This window comes from Myodes glareolus, chromosome 7, assembly GCF_982192425.1.
Source record: "Myodes glareolus chromosome 7, mMyoGla1.1, whole genome shotgun sequence".
Classification (NCBI taxonomy): domain Eukaryota; kingdom Metazoa; phylum Chordata; class Mammalia; order Rodentia; family Cricetidae; genus Myodes; species Myodes glareolus.
The window spans coordinates 29,959,848-29,976,732 of record NC_142032.1 but is presented as its reverse complement, the minus strand read 5'-3'; the positions used below and the strand labels follow the sequence as shown (position 1 = coordinate 29,976,732).

General features: G+C 44.8%; 1 protein-coding gene across 10 annotated transcripts in view; it reads right to left on the bottom strand.

The window, feature by feature from the left end:
• Sgms1 (sphingomyelin synthase 1) overlaps positions 1-16,885 on the bottom strand; it is a 265,051-nt gene that overhangs the window by 79,633 nt on the left and 168,533 nt on the right. The window contains exon 1 of one of the 10 annotated variants that reach the window (XM_048438841.3): positions 8,895-9,031. The exons of 8 other annotated variants lie outside the window; for them this stretch is intronic. The gene's annotated coding sequence lies outside the window, so the exon portion shown is untranslated. Of the gene's footprint in view, positions 1-6,136; positions 6,324-8,894; positions 9,032-16,885 lie in introns of those variants that run through there. One more of the 10 variants, XM_048438840.3, reaches the window with a different exon arrangement.

Below are 16,885 nucleotides of genomic sequence, written 5' to 3'. Positions count from 1 at the left end.
AATACCAATCATGAGCATGCTACATTCTTGTGAGATCTAGACTAAACTCACTAAACCCTTGGCTTATGGTCCTGCAAGAAGGACTCTCTGAGAGTAAGGGTTTGGTTGTATTTGTTTGCCAATACCGATAACCCAGCAACTTTCAGGCATTGTGAGCCCATTAGCGCTAGAAGGCCACCTCCTATTTCTGCCCTATCAGGAGAACCAGGTGAGCCTGAAGGTTAACTTAACCAAGGGCTCCCTCTACTCACAATGCTTACTTAGTCTGCATAATCACTTTCTTAGCTGTGCGCTCTGAAGTCCAAGCCATTCCATTATGCACACCACTCACACCATGGCTGCTGTGATTCTAGCTTGTCCCCATTCATGGGAAGAATGTGAATTCTAATTCTGCCGCTGGCAGGAGAGAGGGCTCACACTGGCCACCTTTACAGTCTTAAGTCCTGTACTTCTGAGATGGTTACACAAAAAGAGACCTTCAGAGGGTCAATTGTTTCCAACAGTTAATAAAGCACCCACCTATGACGCAGAACTCTTAAGTACTGGGAAAATTAACAAACTGCAAAGCATTCCTCATCTACATGTAGATAGCAAGTGGACTTGAACACTGGAATCTCTCATCTGCCTTCTGTCACATAAAAAAAAATCACACTTATCTTAAGGGAAAAACACACATGATAAATATTCTTATCCGGGAGCTGCATGATGCTGCAGAACGGACTGTGGGGCTTGACACAAAAAGAAAGGGCCAAAAACAGTGGTCACGTGATACCTCTACACTAGGGTGGCGACACTGGTGCCTTTGGACCTACCCTGGCTGGTGTGCTGTTTACAACTTAAGACACAGGGAAATACATTAAGAAACCATATTAAGAATAGAGCATTAGTTAATAGGTCATTCTAGTGGAAACATGGATGATAATAGTACTGAAAGCAAAGTAAATTATGGCAATGCAGCCTACGAAGTTTCAGAGGAGAAGAATATTAGTAAATGGCCTAGACTTCTTGCGATATTTTGACAAAAAAAAAATAGGCCTGCTTTTTGTCCTTGTCTTAAAATTTTGCTGGAGGCTAAATTGAAGAGTTTCAGATTAATGGCATTGCCAGAGAAGATTTCAAGACAGCCTAGCAGACTATATCATGTGGTCACTCACTGGAGAGCAGAGACCCAAGTATATGTTTACCTTATACATTCCTCTAGAGGATGGGGCAAATGCTATATTGGACCATACCACCAATGACTAAATTAAAAATACCTGCAGGTTTTAGAACAGACTCAGTCTCAAAGGCTCTCTCATAAACACATTCTTCCATCTAGCTGGTGACAATACCCAAGCAAAAACAACTATTCCAATTTCACAAGCACAACAAGTACTCAACTGGTAAGCCAAGATTTCTCAACCCTGTGCTACTGACAGTCTGACGGGTAAGTCGTTGTCATGGGACTATCCAGGTGCCTGCAAGCAAGCTGGATAGCAGCATGCCTGGCTCCACCCATCCCCAGTCATGACAATAAAACTATGTCCAGACATTACCTTATGTCCTCTAGAGGGTAAACCTGGTCTTTGAGAACCACAGTCAGCTGACAGAGCTGTACACAGAAAAACTGCACTAACTTCAGAAACTAGCAGGAACTTAGCTCCCCTACAACCTCGCTCAGTACATATCCCTCTTCAAACCAAGGCTACAGCTAGCTCTCCGTGTGAAGACACACGTCACACCAGAGGGCACGTACAGAATCTGGTGTCAGCTATCTGAATCTTTTTATTAAACAAGTAATATGCCAGCTTCTCTATAATGAACATGTCCAGTGTCTTCCAACCACTGCCCAAGTGATTACGTACCCTCTCCAAAATTTCACTGCATACGCAGAATATAGATCTAAACACAAACTCAGTCCACATAACCTTCTGCCTCAAGCGGTACCACAAAAGCAGAAAAATCCACAGCGACAAAAATCACTAAGGGTAAGACATGAAGTTTATTATGGCTGTGGAGCACTTCTCACGAATTAACTATTTTAATCCTTCAATGTCTTCAATTGTCTATGAGGAAAGTATTGTGGGATATTTGTACACTGTGTGAAGATATAATACTCTAATTGGTTTAATAAACAGCGGAACGACCAATAGCTAGGCAAGAGGTATAGGTGGGACTTGCTGGCAGAGAGCAAGTAGGAGGAGATCATGGAGGCGCACACAGGAGACATCAACAAGACTGGTGAAAGTTAGACATACAGGATGAAAGAATGTTACAATGCCACATGGTAAAGCATAGATTAATAAAAGCAGGTTAACTTAAGTTATAAGAACTAGTTGGGAACAAGTCTAAGCTAAAGGCCAAGATTTCATAATTAATAATATGTCTCCATGTCATTATTTGCGAGCTGGTGGTCCAAAGAAAAATCCAACTGCCAAGTATTCTTCTCGTTCTGTTTTGTGATTAAGGAAACAGGAGCCCAAGCAGTTCCAATAAATCACACAAGACCTGACCACTGAGTCCCAGGTTCTTCACTGTTATCCGTGGTCAATCCAAGAGCCGTGGGAATCACATCTTCTAGAGACTCCACCTGGTAACCCGAGATCCCCGGGGTTATCCAGGCGCATTGCTCAAGACTACTAGCGTCTGACATCACTGTTCTTCCGACCCGCCTTCTCTGGGTATAAGACAAGCTTATGTATCCATAGCGCTGTCCAACCACATTTTTCTTCTTGGATAGAGAACCCATGGGACACATTAAATCTCGTACCGAAGCTGGCATGCTATATGTATGCCAAGATCCTGAAATATTTGCCCAACACCTCCATTAAAAAAAGACGTGAGGTTAATGAACACAAATGATCTTTAGCAGGTATATGCCAGATACAGAGATGTCGAGGGCCACACTATGTAGCCCAGGCTTGTCTTGGGCTCCAGATCTTCTTGCTTCTGCTTTCCAAGGGGTAACATTACAGACATGTTCCACTCCCAACCCTCATCACGTGCTTTCTGCAAAATAGATTTTGCAATTCTCTTTGACAACAGAACACCCTGTGATTCTGAAGCCTTTGGAACTGACCATCTACCTGCTTTTAAAAACCTCATTTCTGGAATACTTTCCCGTGAGTTTTCTAAGATTACTCCTAAGCAGTTCGTCCAGCAGACTGGCACATTCTGTTGCAAGCTCTCTCACTTTGTTTTTTTCACAGACCAGGAAGGGAACCCAGGCCCTCCTGGGTACTTTGCAAACGCTCTGTCATTGGGCTACACCCCTAAGCCCCAATATGCTCTTTCAGCATCCTCAAGCATGCGCGCTACTTCAAAGAGCCAGAATGTAGAGAACTGAGGAGGTGGCCAAGGCATTCTTGGCTGGAAAGGTGAGTGGGAGGTTCCACGTAAGGCAGATGGAGGTAAAGAGGTGGGGAGGCTGGAATAGGTGCCTCTGGTCTTCCAAGAAGGTGGCACTGTTTTCTTGCATCACGGGATGCTAGCAGATGGCCACCACTGCAGCGACACACAGCACCTTTCTCTCCTTCTGACAGGTTAAACTGTAGCCCCCTCATGTCCTCTACCTTATTATTCTTTTGTAAAGTTCATTTTTATTATTTTTAATTATGTGAATAGGAGGCAGAAGGGCAGGTGTCCACAGGGGTCAAGGGCACCAGCTCTCCCTGGGGCTAGAGTCATAGGTGGTTGTGCTGCCTGGCATGGATGCCGGAAACTGAACTCAGGTGCTCCCTAAGAACCGCACGTGCTCTCAGTCACTGTGACGCCTAGAGGCATTTCCCTCGCCCCTAGCTCACCCTTTGGAAAAGGCAAGTTTAACAGCACACTAAGGGCCCAGCCTAACTTGAAAACTATTTCCCTACAGCACATAAGACACAGCCCATATGTACAGTCACCCGTTACTAGGATCCTGCGCCTGGCGTCACACTGGGAGAAAGCCAGTGTGCTCTTTCTTAGGAGCAGGAAGGACACAGTCAGAACTAAAGAGCTTCAGGAAAAAAGTCAACAAAGATTGGTCGCCCTGAGGCAGCCACATGATTCCACCCACCCATCAAGAAGAGTGCAGGGCTTGCTCAGTTAATATTTGAAAACCTCAAACTTCCTGAGTAAATATATTATTCTGTGAACTTTGAGACTTGGGCACGGGGGCACCGAAGACCTTTAAAATCACTTGGAAATCTGTTTCAAACCAAGACTCTCCTCAGTATAACTCCACATAGGGAAAACTGGCGCTGTTTGACAGCTTAGAGCCACTGGGAAAACAGCAAATGTCTGACGCTAACTCCCAACAAAGGAAGCAAGCGACTGACTGTGAAATAGGAAACAGGTTATACCAAGTCTTTTAACTACGCAGCAGTTGGGGTGATACACTTCCCTCTTAGCTACTCAGAATGTCAGTGGGAGGAAGGGGATGCGCACTGCCTCGGTTGCAGCCAAGAGGACACCCTTAGGTGTTCAGCTCTGTAACAACTGCATGTGAACCATCCACAGTTAGGTTTTAGACATCTTTGAATTAGCAGGCTCTTCTCCCACTCTCTCACCACTGAAGGGGGGCCTTCCAACTGCCCAGCAGTGCCCTTAGGCGATTTTTCTCTGGAGGTCAGAGGTTGTTAGCCAAGCTTTCCAAGCTGTTACCTTTCACCCAGACACTGGATCAACCTAAGGCAATGCAGCTGGCTTAACTATTAGCCCAGGAGCTTTCAATGGGTGCTGGACGCTCAGCGGGGAACTAACCTCTCCAATTACCAACAAAAGTAATTTAAATATTCCATTTATACGTGCTTTCTTTCCAGAGGAGTTTTCTTTATAGACCTTAGAAAGGTCAGTTGCAGAGAATTTTACTCTGCTCTCTCTCTCTCCATCTACTGCAAGCGTCTACAGCTTCATAAAAGCAGAAGCACAAGGATAATGTTCCTAGCTTAATGCACATTCTTAACCATAGATCAGTTCTGAAATGTCCCTGGTATTGCCTATGCCATCAGACCAACAAGTGCCCGCCCTTCTGGTACACACGGATTCTACTTACGATAGCATCTATGTTGTACTGTGCATTTCCTTGGAAACCAAAAGCTATTTCCTCTACCTTCCTAAGCTACGGCAAGAAAGTTGGTAAATAGGTATTGAGAGGTTTAGCTCCATGACAGGTCCTGGACTGAATGACTGCCACCAAGGAATAAAATAAAAATCGGCTTGTACAATACAAACAAATCTGCTGTCCAAACAGATTTTTTAAAAGCTTAAAAAAAAAAAAACCCGTAAGACAAAGAATTAGCGATTTATTTACCTGGTAGAATGCTTATGTAGCATGGGGGCAGACCTTGGGCTGTATCCCCAGCAACACACATATACTCGTGCACACACACACACACACACACACACACACACACTCAACCAGGTTAAAAGTAGAATGAAAATTTGTTCCCATCATGAAAACTGAGCTCAGAATCCTGTTGGGGACAACCCAAGTTAAAACACATAGCAAAAGGGAGGGGGAAAAAAAACAAACAGGCAACCCTCGTGCGTTCTCGGTTAGTTTCACAAGAGCAATCACCTTGAAGCACTACACAGAAGCAGAAGTCTGCCTAGTAAACACCCTCTCTGGAAAACACAGACAACACGTGCTCCCTTCTGGCACCTGGTACAGGGCTCGCTCCCCAGCTCCTCCGACGCTGGCTGAAGGTCTTTGGTAGAGGTGAGCAGAGGAAACCTGTAATCCTTAAAACTCAGTAGCCAAGCTGTAAAGACAATCTCACCTCTCAAAAAACCTACTCTAGGAACTCCGACAACCCCAAACTGAAACTATGTTGCTTGTGTACTATATACTCGGAACCACATCGGCTAGCATCACACAGGATTTGGTTCAGCTGTTGATTAGCCCTACCTACCCGGGGCCACAGTCCCAGCCACTGCACTACTACTAGGTAGTACCTAGTTTAGGACTGAAACCCCAATGGTAAGCCGATTCCCGTGAGTTCTCTTGGTGAAGGAAATCCCACTGGTGACCACAGGGTGCCTTGTGGAAGTTCGGCGTGACTTTGCTCCTCCTCTACGTTTCCTGGAGTCCCACCATCTGGCGCTGCTACAACCCATCACCCTGGAGAATATTTTAATGAACTGCCTTTCTTGCCTTCCCACAAAGAGCCACACGTACCTCTCCTCCCGGAGACAGGCTCCTGGAAAGTTCCTGAAGGATCAAGTTTGAGCCAGGCTCTCCGTCCGTGCGAGCGGCCGGCCGTGGGGAGTGGCTGCTGTCCCCGCAGCTGACGGACGCGGAAAGCACAGAGGACAGGGAGCTCAGGGGGCTGCAGGAGCCAGGCCCGCGCGCCTCAGGCAGCACAGGGTTTTTGGAATGCAGGGCGTGGCTCTCTGCTACAGCTAAAGAAGTGAGTCAGCCCCTGTGCGATCCTAACCAATAAGCGCGTTCACTGTCGGTTAAGGCGGAACTTTCCTTTCTTGATTTAGGTCGAGTTCAGCTTTAGGTCCAGTTTAAGCTTTTACGAACTTTAGCACTTCGAAAGTTTGCGAAAACTTTTCTGAAGCCCTGATTAATCATGTTATAAGAACCAGTGGAAGTCCTTGGGTTTCTGCTGGTACAAGTTCCCGAGTTGAGGCTGTAAAGGGTGCAACGTGCTCCTGAGACCTCCATTAAAGCAGGCTGAGAGCTGACCTGCAATGAGTCTGGAATGTGCCCACTAAGGTGGCCAAATTACAGGTGACCCTACATGCAAGACACTTAGCTCCGCGCTCCACAGAGTAGCGACTCGGATATGCCAAGTCCTGAATCCGGAGCGCCACTATTGTCAACAGCCATAGACTGAGCAGGGCCGGGTGACACAGACCTGTAATCTCAGTTAATCCAGAGGCTGAAGCAGGATACCTGTCTGGGCAATTTAGGGAAACTCTGACTCAAACTTTCAAAAGGCTTTTTGTTTGGTTGTTTGGTTTTGTTTTTTTTCGAGACAGGGTTTCTCTGTGTAACAATCTGTCCTGGAACTAGCTCTTGTAGACCAGGCTGGACTCAAACTCAAAGAGATTCTCCTGCCTCTGTCCTTGAGTGCTGGGATTAAAGGCGTGTGTCACCACCGCCCAGCTTGTTTGTTTTTAAGGGGTAGCAGGGGCTGGATGTAGCCACGTGAGGAAGTTCTAGCTTAACACACACCACGTACTAGGCTCCATTCCCTAAACTGCAAAGGAAAAACTTTTAAATGATAAACTTGCCTTTAATTTTAAAAATTGTGCCTTATGCTAAAAATACACAGAGCATTTTACAGCTGAAATGGCTGTTTGGTGTTGCACGGTTTGACTCTCTTAAATCATGAGAAACGTAGGCTTACGGTTTAGGTTTCTTGAATTTGATGTAATTACATAATTGAAAGGAAAAGATTACTAGTGGAAAAAGGAATCTTAAAGGAGTGATATTTAGACAATTAAATACAGCTAAAAAGCAAGAATATATTTTTTAAAAACATTCTATCTAGACACAGTGGCTTAAACATCATATTCTAATAAAAAAATTAAAAGAAACTGTAAACAGTGGGATTTGGCAAATTAGAGGAGACTACAGAACTCCTAATTCCCGGGGTCCTGATCTATTAAAACATGAACTGATCACTAGGGCTGAAGGAGTTTCTGACAGGAAGAAAGATTATTTTCATTGGTTATTACTGTGTGCGGGTGTGCAGCGGGGTGGGTGGGCGCACGTGCATGCTTGAGCACAAGTGTGGAGGTCAAAGGACAGCTTCAGGCAGTCAGTTCTCTTCCGACCTTAAGTGGGGTCCAAGGGTTGGACTTGGGTCATCAGGCCTGCATGGGAAGCATCTTTATCCACCCTAGCTATTGCACCAGCTCAAGAGATTTTGTTTATAAATTGCAGATTAAGTCTTTTTAGGTTTAGACAAGATCTCTTGAGTTTGATTCCCTTGCCCCCACCCCGTGTGTGTGTGTGTGTGTGTGTGTGTGTGTGTGTGTGTGTGCCCGCGCACGCACAAGTGTATGGTATGCACATGCACGGCTGAATGTGTGTTTTTGCTTAGAGGCCAGAGAAAACTCTCGGGTGCCTTTCCTTAGGAACACTCGTTTTTAGTTGTTTTAGTTTTTTGAGACAAGGTAGGCCTGGAATTCCCCAATTAGGCTGAAGCCCCAGAGATCTGTGTCTTCACTTCCCCAATGCTGCCGCTGTAAGTGTGCACCACCACGCTCAGGTCTCCCATCTACTCATTTATGTGCTTGTTTGTTATTTATTGGGGAGGGGTGTGCACAGCATCTGTGTGGAGGTCAGAGGACACCTAACAGAGGTCAGTTCTCTTTTCCAGCACGTGGGTTCCAGGGACCAGACCCAGGTTTATCAGGCTTAACCTCCACAAGTCCTTACCCACGCCATCTTGACAGCCCAAGCCAGGTGTCTGGCTTTTTATGTGGATTATGTAGGCTCTAGGGTTTTAACTCAGGGTCTAGTTGTTAAACAGCTAACACAGCCAGCGCTTGACAGGCTGGGCCATTTCCCCAGATCACCGTGTGTTCCCTTCGAGCCAGTCATCCCACTGGCCAAGACCTCTTCAAAATGTTCCCTAACCAATGAGATCTAGAGCGAGAATGGGGCCTTCCTAAAACATTGTTCTTTCCTGCGAGGCAATGGGAGAAATGGGAGGCACAGAGAACACTGTACCATGAACCAAAAGTGCCCTTCCTAGTCTGGGTTCTGCCAGTAGCTGACCAGAACCACAGCTTCATCTCTCTCAAGTTCTCTGCCAGCTCGTCCACTAGGAAAAACAATCTGGACTGGGAGAACAAATGGTCAAAAGGGACAGAAGCAAGACAGGTCTTCCACTTCTTTCTAGCAACAGGTACCCAGCACATGAAGGGAGCCAGATCGTGTGCTTCCCCCGTATCCCCAGAGAGGTGACACTCACCAAACCTTGAAGCTAACTTCTGGCAGCCTCTGTGCTCCATCTCCATCTCTTGGCAACTCACTATCAACAGGTGTGACAGGAAGGTGTCCCTTTATGCCTGTACCATTTCTGCCATTCTTGGTTCAAACACTGGCTCCTTGTGCCAGAGTCACGGACATTGGATGCTGTCCAACTGCTATTTCTGCTGAAGGCCCCTCCCTCTGGGCCTCCAGACAAATCAGCACCATCACATGATAAATGTCAAAGTTCAGCATGCCATCAGGTCGTACACCTTTCTTCCCTCAGTCATCACTGAACTGGACCTTTAGAGGAGGTGCAAACGGAAACAGTCTCCTTAAAAGGCAGCGTCTCATATGGTCACGCTCATGTGGATTTTTAAAAACAGTGTTTTTTTTTTTTAAAGAAACTACTGCTATTTATTATACCTTGTGAACTCTGTTGGATATATATTATGTACTAGGATATTATTTACTAGGCAATGTGCTGGTTGCTATATATATTGAACTTGACATTCGGAGCAAGTGTTAAGCCCAGGAAGAAGGAAGCCTTCCTAAATGCCATCAGGTGCAATCAGAACTCAAAGCACTTAAAACACATTTTCCACAGCCTTTATGTACCAGAAACAAGGCCACTATTATCGATATAGCTATGGTATCCTCACAAGAAGAAGGGGTTAAATAGTTCCAGGTCTTTGTTATCCACAATGGCACCACAAAATACAAAGCTGCTCAGTATACAGTTATGAAAAAACAAAAAGATTAGCCCACAGGCCAGATGCAGAACCATTCGGTCCGTCAGAAGGCAGCTTCTACTCCATAGAACCCTGTCTTTAAAATCATACTGCCGAAGAACCCACCGCTCTATCTGTGCTTTCCCACGGGCACTGGGCACAGTCACCTCCACATCTGCCCCACGCTGGGCTTGTTGTTTAATGACCTTCTTGAATCATTTTACTTCTCCTAGCCCAGACACACTCAAACCTGCCTTCTCCTAGAACTCACTTCTTGGCCTGAGCCCTGACGAGATTGCTCCTGTCCTCTCTCCTTCCCCAAGGGGAACAGACCTCATTACTTCATGCCACCCTTCTCTGTGAGCTCCCTACCCTCTCTCCTATTAGGTGATTGCATCTGAGGCAGGCAGCAGTGTATTTCAGAGGCCTCGATCCCGCAGGCCTCAGCTACTCTAAGTAGGCATTGTTGTTGGCCTAATGCTGCCCAAGTCATAACAGCAACCAAGACAGTAAAAGAAAACTTGGCTGCTGCATCCGGAATAAACAACTATTAGAGTTTCTGAAACCAGTTGGCGAGCAGAAGCCAAGCAGCAGCTGTTTCTCCACTCTTTCTGACACGTTCCAACAATACCAAAGGCTTCTCAGGAAGCCAATCCAGGACTTCCTGAGAGGAAGGGAAGTTTATGCAGCATTGTGTCATCTCAGATCTCAGTTCCCCAAACACCAGCCCACTGAAGTGTGGTGGTAACTCTGTGGAGCTTCCTTCCAGTAGGGAACGTGTACGCATGCTTGATAATTTGCCAAAGTGCTCATTTCTTCTTTCATATAAATCTCTCAGTGTATGTGTTATAGTTACAATATCTCTGTTTAGCTGCCTTTAATAATGACTTCAATAATAAAGGACAGTATCAAAGCACAATTGTATTCTCTCTCTCTCTCTCACACACACACTCACACTCTCACACACATGTTGCGGACTAATCTTTTTGTACATTGTGACGATGTGTCACTGATTGGTTTAATAACAAGATGAATGGCCAATAGCTAGGCAGGACTTCCAGGCACAGAGGACGCTGAGAAGAAGGCGGGAGACATGAGGAGTCACAAGCCAGACGGAACGTGAGCAAGACATGCAGAAGGACAAGGAAATGCCACAAATCACATGGCACCACATAAGTGAATAGAATGGGTTGATTTAAATTATAAGCGCTAATTAGAAACATGCCTAAGCTATCAGTCGAGCTTTCCTGATTAATAAAAGAAGTCTCCGTGTCATGATTTGGGAGTTGGCAGGAGGGACAGAAAAATCCACCCACCCACCCGCACACATACACACACACACACACACACACCCCATAATAGGGGTACAATTGTTTGGATGATCTAATCAAAAGTCATGTGGCATTTGTATCAGAGCAAGCACCTAGAGTCATTGCCACATATATACCCACGTATCTACAGTCACTAGTTTAATTAGTGTCAATACATATCCGTGTTTATGACAGTAAACATTACCACTCTTCCCAAAAAGCTATGTCAGAAGCCAGCTGCCCTATTACCCAATTAAATGCTTCACAGCTGCTATTTGTGACAAAGGACACTGAAACATTCCAAATATAAATAATCAAGAGAGGCAGTCGGCATTCTTTAGGCTGTGTGTGACAGAGATGGCACCTGAAGCATCCTAGGCCAGGAAGCAAGATGGGGTGAACCGAATGAAGACGGCAGGCAGCAGGAATGCCTCATGCAGCATCTCTGGGCCTTAGGATCCACTCCCAGGGAACTCTTCAGGGACAAGAAACCCCCTGGAGCCTGCCTTCTACTCACTTCCCAGCACTGCCTCTGTGAGGGACTCTTCCACATTTAGAGCTGTAAATTTTAAAATTCTCAGCAAAGACTTCCACCTTCTAGCCAGGGCCAGGTATCTATGATGCCCCGGTCTACAAGAAAATCATCTAGTTAGACTGGTGGAAGAAATAAATTCCATCAGAAGACAATGGATCTACTAAGCTGGGCGGTGGTGGTGCATGCCTTTAATCCCAGCACTCAGGAGGCTGAGACAGGAGGATCTCTGTGAGTTCGAGCCCAGCCTGGTTTACAAGAGTGAAATCCAGGACAGCTGGGGCTGCTATACAGAGACACCCTGTCTCAAAAAAAAAAACAAAAAAGAAAAGAAAAAAAGAAAGGAAGGAAGGAAGGAAGAAAAAAAGAAAGAAAGAAAGAAAGAAAGAAAGAAAGAAAGAAAGAAAGAAAGAAAGAAAATGGGTTTACTTCAAAGAAGTGGGACTCAGGAATTAAATCAGCACCTAGCATGAAATTCACTCTGTGCCTAATGTGGAGGCTGATCCAGACATTTCTCCACCTGGTTATAAACTGTATTCTAAATGTTCACTGAAGGTTAAAGCCACTGAACTTTTGCCTAGCCGTTGAGTTCCTGTGCCTGGAGACATCGTGTCTAGAGTGAAGATCCTGGCATCTCCGGCCCGTCCTAAATAGCCCATTTAACTCAGGGCTGATCTGAAATTCAACATCAATAATATTTCTAATACTGCACTCAGACTTCATTCAAAACGTGGAAAACGCATCTGGAATTCTATCTACAATTTAATTCATTTATAGCATCTTTGGTCATGGCAGTGGCGTCCATCCTGTACACGTTAGTTTGGATTTGCTCTATCTATAACACTGCAAGTTGGTTTGTAACATCTGAAAAATAGAGGACTTACAAACAATACCCTCGTAAAAAGAAAAACACTACCTATATTAAACCATTAGCCTAAAGTATTTTAATAGAAAATTTAAAATTTTTTAAATGTTGCTGGTTTGGAGAAGACTGTCATCACAAACATAGTGGCAACAATCAGTAATATAAACTTCTCACATTTAAAAGTTTTTAATTGTAATCTAGCACTGAATACATTCAAAAGGATGTATTTAAAATATCTGTTATGAACACAATAATAAAATCAACACCCACACAGTCACCACACCTAAGAAGCCAGCCATTCGAAAAGAAACCTGACAGCTCTCTGTGTGCTCCTCTTCCTGTCTGAGACTGAAATGGTTTCTTTTCAGAGTTGTGTTAAAGATTTAGAAGACTTTGGCCTAAGAAGTGCCTTTTATAATAAAATAGAGTAAGGTGGCTCATGCCTGTATTTCCAATACTGGGGAGATGGACAAGTTGAAAGCCAGTTTAGGCTACATAGTAAAACATGGTCTCAAATAAACTAAAATAAGGGCGCTAGAGAAATGGCTTCGTTGTTACAAACACTTACTGCTCTTGCAGAGGACCTGAGTTCCAGCCCCAGCACCCACATCAGGTGGCTCACAACACCTTGAACTCTGGCTCCTTTTCTGGCTTCCACAAGTATGCGCTCACATGCACAAACCCATACACAGGCACACATACATTCATATATAATTAGAAATAAAAATAAAATCTTCAAAATCGCCGAAATGTACAAACAAGAGAAGTAAGTACTCTTTGCCTTCTGAAAACATAGCACAGAGGCAATCGGATATAATGGAGCATAAAATTGCTGTGCTAGCTAGTTTTATGTCATTTACACAAGCTAGAGTTATCAGACTAGAAGGAGTCTCAATTGAGAAAATGCCTCCATAAGATTAGTGATTGATAGGGGAGGCCCCAGTCCATGGTGGGCGATGCCCTCTCTGGGCCGGTAGTCTGGGTTCTATAAGAAAGCAGGGTAGGCAAACCAGAGGAAGCAAGCCAGCAAGTAGTGCCCCTCCATGGCCTCTGCATTTGCTCCTGCCTCCAGGCTCCTACCTGGTTTGATTTTCTGTCCTGGCTTCCTCCAAAGATGGACTATGATCCAGAAGTATAAGCCTCCCTAACTTGCTTTTAGTCACAATGTGTCCTTGCTAAGACAACTGTTGAATTCAGTCCTGAAGAAATCGGCTCCTACGTGGTACCCTGCCCAACCTGGCTTTACTCCATGGACCTAGCCAGGACTGGTAATATAATGTAAACCAAATCTCCTTGATACAACGTCAGGTCATGACATGTGTGCCTGGAGAGGTCAACTCCAAATTACCCAAAGTAAGGTATTATTAAGCCAAGACCAACTGGTTCTCTCATGACATAAAAAGACAAAGGAAAGGGGCATCTCAAAGAACAATAATGAACTCTAATTCACTTATCATCCATCATGGAAAAGTGAGCCAACAACCAGAGGGAAAAACAGAAATCAAAGAAAACAACCCACTAATGAAGGGCTTAATTTTGTTGCAACCGTATGTTGTTCCCCTTACATGACAGGAGACATAAATTAATATGTCATCCGTGAAATTAAAGGAATTATATGGCAAAGAAAGGGCATGTACACAAGGGAGTGAACAAGTCAGTACAAATTGTTTAAGTGAAAAACTATACATTTGAGGAGCGGCTTAATACCCAGTGCGCGTTGAATGACATCATAATACATGCTGAGGAAGAGGACCAATAACCGAGCGAACAGAAAGCAACGGCATCTGAAACCAGGGGCCAACATGCAGAAAAGTGCAGCAGACTCAACACAGTTCATAAAGTATTGGACTGGAATCGCCCTGGAGTGCAGGACGCTGCCTGTTTCTTTATGGACGGGTAGCATATGCATCATGGTCTGCGATCCCAGAAGGTGGACCCATGATTCCAAATACTCTATACCTCGACACGGACAACGTTAGACATGTGCTTAAAGAGAAAGGGATGGTTCTTCTTGATCAGTCCTCATCTCTTATCTAAACGCCTCATTTGGACTGGAATGATCTAAAGAAGGTTGGTGTCTTCACTAGCACAACTGCTAACTGAGAGGGCACTGCCTGAAGAAGGAAACTAGGGCACCTCATTTTAAAAAGCCGTCCCCACCCCCCGTTTCCGTGAGACTTTCATGCTGATCATGTGAATTTCCAGATACCATCTCACTATAGCCTCACTATCACCAGTGCATGGTCCCTCCCAGTGGTCCCTGAACTAGTATTTCAAAGCTGATGAGCTTTTAATTTAAAGTGTTCACAACTTGACAATTCTTTTCCCTCTGTAACGCTAACTCGCATAGTTTAGATTGAGACACTAATTAGTAAATGTCTAATTCGAATGTCCTATGCCTCTGAAAGCTGCCTGAATCTAGTCCCTCCACCTGACACCTGGATAATTCATCATCCTCCTTTGTGCTCTGCATACTTTATGTGTCTTTCATAAATTCTACTACTTTCAATTGAGAAGTTTATTTTATTTGTTAAGGCTTCATTACTGACCCCTGAAGCAGAATTAGCATGTTTTATCTGTACTGGAATCTACCCCCCAAACCCATGAGGGCAGGTACCCAGAAGACTGAGTGCTGACCTGAGCACACCACAAAGCTGCAACCCAGCTGGGGACTGCAGCTGGGGACTGCAGCTGGGGACTGCAGCTGGGGACTGCAGCTGGGGACTGCACACACCTTGCAGCTCTGACCGGAATTATATTGATGCTTGGGATACTCAGAAACCACAGAAGGTTCATCCTAAGGAGGTAATAAAAGAAATCAAGCATTTTATCTGTGAAACACTTCTTTGTTATTCCCATGATTACTTTCTGTTACAAAGACCTTCAATCCCGAGGAAGCCCCAGAGTGATAATTCATAATCCAAGGACATCTCTCTGGTTTTAACCATAAGCTTCCACATGGAATAGATAAAAAGGAATTTTGTAGTAATTCAGTAATCCCCAAATTAACTGTGAACTATAAATGTGTTTTAAGAGGAAAAAAGAGAAATGAATGTTTTAAGATTATATAAATCTGATTCATAAAATTGACACAAATGAACGTTTTGAAATATGTGCCAGGTCTTTACTCTCTCCTCTCCTCTCCTCTCCTCTCCTCTCCTCTCCTCTCCTCTCCTCTCCTCTCCTCCCCTCCCCTCCCCTCCCCTCTCCTCTCCTCTCCTCTCCTTTCCATCCTTTTCCTTTCCTTCCCTTTCTTTTCTTTTCGTGGTGTAATAACAAGTGTTTTAAGAGTTAGGTGGCAGAGATTTAAAATAAAAACAACCACCATGATCTCTGCCATTACTTAGCAATTCCAGGCTCCAGTTACTCCCGTCTAAAGGGCAAGTGAACGAAACTGAAAAAAAAAGTGCTTCTAGAAGGAACGGAGCCATGTGGTCCAGATGATCCAAGCCTGGTCTTCTCTCTACTTTACTCTTTGATTTCATAATCAAGCCAAGGTGAACATTACGCCACTCAGGTGCTGTCTCTCGGCACGCAATTACTTTCCACTAAAACCTAATTTCTGAATCAAAAGTAAAACCACATGGCGTAAACAGAGGTACTCCGACTGCCCGACCCAAACGGGAATTCAGATGTCAAGATGATGACAGGGGACAGAAGGAAGTGGAAAGGTAGTGAGCAGCTGGGATCTGTCTCCAGGCCTTGCCACCAAGCAGCCAGAAGACACAAGCCAGGGGTCATCCACAAAGCTGAGCTCCTAGTTGAATAATGTCAGTGGAACCCCTGAGAACAAAGACTTAAGTAAAACATTAATCTGGGTATTTACCTTCCATTCCCAAAGTTATATGGTCACGAGAATATGTATTTAACCAGACCTTGATGGCATCAGCCAAAGCGACGTGTTCCTATCACAGCCAAGAACTGGGCCCTGCAGACTTGGGCACTGACGTGTTCCCACCACAGGAGCCCTCCACCTGGTGCACTGGAGCCGACTTGCACCACGCCACTGCCGCAGACTGCTAATTTCTCAGGGCCACTGGTGAGCTGGCCACAGTAAGAATTACACTAGAGAAACTTGGGCTGGAGAGATGGCTCCGCTGATAAGAACACTTAATGCTCTTGCAGAGAACCTGAGCTTGTTCCCAGTACCCGCATCAGGCAGCTCACACCTGCTGTAATTCCAGCTCCAGGGCATCCAATGCCCTCCCTCTCCATGGGCACACACACAGACATGCATCCATACAAATAAGTAAAAATAAAATGAATTTTAAAAAAAATTATAGAAACGTGAAACTTCTATAATCATAACCAAAATAAAGACAATAAACACTCAAAATTAGTTATTTCCTGATTATTTTGCCATTAGCTAGGCTTCTGGTGCTTGTTACAACTACCACATCTAACTCATAGAAAAACCACATAAAGGAGTGTACATAGTTTTCAAACCTGCCTTTGGTGACTTCTATGGGGTAGGCTGAAAACCAGCATAGTAGGAGTGCTTACAGCCCCAGAAACCTGCTGGCATCGGAAGCCCTCCTGGCAGAGCCCCAGTGC